At 43.8% G+C, this 3,526-nt stretch overlaps 1 non-coding gene across 1 annotated transcript; it reads left to right on the top strand.

Annotated features, from left to right (window-relative positions):
* Positions 1-480: 480 nt before the first annotated feature.
* On the top strand, positions 481-693 carry LOC116466253 (small nucleolar RNA U3). Its single transcript, XR_004247473.1, has one exon. It is a non-coding gene; the product is annotated as a small nucleolar RNA U3 (small nucleolar RNA).
* The last annotated feature ends 2,833 nt before the right edge of the window (positions 694-3,526 follow it).

The following is a 3,526-nucleotide window of genomic DNA, read 5'->3' on the forward strand; positions in this document are numbered from 1 at the left end:
AGAGAGGGAGAGAAATAGAAGTAGAGAGAAAGAGAGACAAAGAGAAAGGGAGAGACAGAGAGGGAGACAGACAGAGTAAGAGATGAGAGTAAGAGACAGAGAGAGACATCGACAGAAAGAGAAAGAAAGAGAAAGAGAAGAGAGAAAGAGAAAGAGGAGAGACACACACATCAACAGAGACAGAGACAGTGAGAGAGAAACAGAGAGATGAAGAGAAGGAGAGAAAAAGGAGAGAGAGACAGAGAGAAAGAGACAGAGGGAAACAGAGAGAGGGAGAGAGAGAGACAGAGAAAGGGAGAGAGAGACAAACAGAGAAAGAGACAGGGAGAGAGAGACAGAGAAAGAGAAAGAGAGAGAGACAGAGACAGAGAAAGAGAAAGAGAGAGAGAGAGACAGAGAGAAAGGAGGCCATGAAGGCCAACTTTCCGCACATCATAATTAACCCAGACATGGCTGTTTCCCTGAGAGCACGCATGTGTGAGGACTGTGCTTTCAGAGTTCATGTCCACAGCTCATTGCGGGGGCAATTTCTCTGATCACGTGGAGCTGGACGCCAGGAGCAGGACACACCGTGTTCTTTCCTGAGCATGAAGCCAGCTCTGGGAGTTGTTTTGTTGCACCTGCCATTAGGCGTTGATTATGTTCTTTCTTTCCTCCGGTAGAGTAAGAAGGAGAGGACACAGTCCAAGTGGTTTCCCTTCTTAAAAAAACAAACAACAAACAACAAAACAAAATAAGAACACTAACGTGGGACCAGGCACAGATCCAAATTCTCGTTTTGAACTTTGAACCCTGCCCAGGAAGCCCTTCTCATGCATCTTCAGTATCATATAGATACACCTGGGCCAGGCGCGGTGGCTCACACCTGTAATCCCAGCACTTTGGGAGGCCGAGGCAGGTGGATCACTTGAGGTCAGGCATTCCAGACCAGCCTGGCCAACAGGGTGAAAATATAGGCCAGGCACAGTGGCTCACGCCTGTAATCCCAGCACTTTGGGAGGCCAAGGTGGGCAGATCACTTGAGGTCAGGAGTTTGAGACCAGCCTGGCCAACATAGCAAAAATCTGTCTGTACTAAAAGTACAAAAAAAAAAAAAAAAATTAGTTGGGCCTGGCAGTGCACACTTGTAATCCAAGCTACTCAGGAGACTGAGGCACGAGAATCACTTGAACCTGGGAGGCAGAAGTTGTAGTGAGCTGAAATTGAGCCACTGCACTCTAGCTTGGGTGACAGAGCCAAAAAAAAAAAAAAAAAAAAGAAAGAAAACATAGAGTTGAGGTTGAAAGCATCACATTATATCCAGAAGTCCAAGAAAAATGATGGATGTGTTTGTCTGCATAACATCTTTAATATGGAAAAAAACACAGATAAAATTTTAAAGTAGGAAAAATGAGAAAAAAATCTGCAACAGATATGAGAGACAATGGGTGATTGTCTTTTCTATACAAAGAGCATTTACAAAATAATAAGACAGGCGAGAAACGTGGGCAAAAGACATGAATAGGAAATTTGCCAATAAGATATGAGACTATATTCAATCTCCCTGAAAAGCAAAGAAATGCAAATAAATCAGAAGAGCATTTCCCACATCAGATTTGCCATGATAAATACTTTGGATAAAACTCATTGTTGGCAAATATATGGTAAAATGAACAGTACCATAAACTATTGGTGATACTACACATTGTTATGCTTTTATAGGGTAGTTTGGCAATATCTATCAAAATATAATATATGCATATCATTCTCACTTTTAGGAACTTATCCCTAGAAGATAATTCCACCATTATGCAAAGATGATTGTATAAGAATGTTCAGAGCAGTGTTGCTTGTAATAACTTAAAAAAAAAAAAGCAGCTTTTGCCAGGTGCAGTGGCTTATGCCTGTAATCCCAGCACTTTGGGAGCCTGAGGCAGGCAGATCACTTGAGGTCAGGAGTTCGAGACCAGCATGGCTAACATGGCAAAACTCCGTCTCTATTAAAAATACAAAAATTAGCCAGGCATCACTGCAGGTGCCTGTATTCACAGCTACTCTGGAGGCTGAGGCAGAAGAATCGCTTGAACCCGGGAGATGGAGGTGGCAGTGAGCAGAGCACTCAGCATCGGTGACAGAGCAAGACTCCATCTCAAAAAAAAAAAAAAAAAAAAAAGACCGGGTGTGGTGGCTCACGCCGGTAATCCCAGCACTTTGGGAGGCCGAGACAGGCAGATCACAAGGTCAGGAGATCGAGACCATCCGGGCTAACGCGGTGAAACCCTGTCTCTACTAAAAATACAAACAAATTAGCCAGGCGTGGTGGGGGGTGCCTGTAGTCCCAGCTACTCGGGAGGCTGAGGCAGGAGAATGGGGTGAACCGGGGAGGCGGAGCTTGCAGTGAGCCACGATCATGCCACTGCACTCCAGCCTGGGTGACAGAGCGAGACTCCGTCTCAAAAAAAAGCGTATTGTACTTACATTTTAAAAAGCTGTTTCAAAGAAAACTTTTTTAATTTTGAAAAATAAAAACAAAACATGTACTGGTTGAGATCAGTTTTCTGGAGAACTGGCCCACTCTCCAGAGGCCAGAGAGCTGCAATGCTTCCATAGCAGAAATGCCCAGTGAGTGACGAGGGCTAGTCTCAGGAAGCACACAGCCTCATCAGAATAAGCTGTATTCACAGGAAATAAAAGGTAAATTGACTGAAGTGTAAAATGATTCAATTGGATTTTACTTTGTTTTTAAGAAGAGCGTATTCATTGAGACCAGCCTGGGTGACAGAACAGGACCCTCTGTCCAAAAAAAAAAGCCAGATATAGTGGCACATGCTTGTTGTCCCAGCTATTCAGGAGGCTAAGATGGGAGGACTGCTCGAGCCCAGGAGTTCAAGGCTGCAGTGAACGATGATTGCATTGTTGCACTCCAGCCTATGTAACATAGTAAGACTCTGTCTAAAAAAAAAAAAAAAAGCATATTCATAGAATGGAAATTGTTTGCACAGCCTTCATAGGGGATCCCCAAAAGTAAATAGTTGGTAGAGTTTAATCTGATATTTTCTGTATTATTTGGGGTAAGTTGACTGCTATAACAAACAATCTTGAAATATGCATGACTAAATACAACAGAATTAGTTCCCTCTCTCATTGCTATCCACTGGGAGTGAGGGGTGGGTCCTACAAACTCATTCAAGGAGCCAGGCTTTCCAAAACTGGTTCCACTATGGGATCTCTGTGTCTCATCAATGCACAGGGAAGAGAGAAGTGAGCCAGTGCAAAGGGCAGGAGTGGGAAGTCCAGGGGCCAGGCCTAGATATGATAGGCATCGCTTTTGCTTCCATCCCATTTGCCAGCACTGATCACATGGCTCCACCTAGATGCAAGAACACCAGGAAATGTAGCCTTCCTGTGTGTCCAAGAGGAAAACGAACTGGTTTAGGAAACTGGTTCTGCTGATTTTTCACGGAAGAAAGTTCTTGAATCTGGCAGATGCCCATATTTTAGTTACTCTCATATGGCTTAAAAGTAAATCTTTAGTGTCACCATGCCT

This window comes from Hylobates moloch, unplaced genomic scaffold, assembly GCF_009828535.3.
Source record: "Hylobates moloch isolate HMO894 unplaced genomic scaffold, HMol_V3 SCAFFOLD_3, whole genome shotgun sequence".
NCBI classification, from domain to species: Eukaryota; Metazoa; Chordata; class Mammalia; order Primates; family Hylobatidae; genus Hylobates; species Hylobates moloch.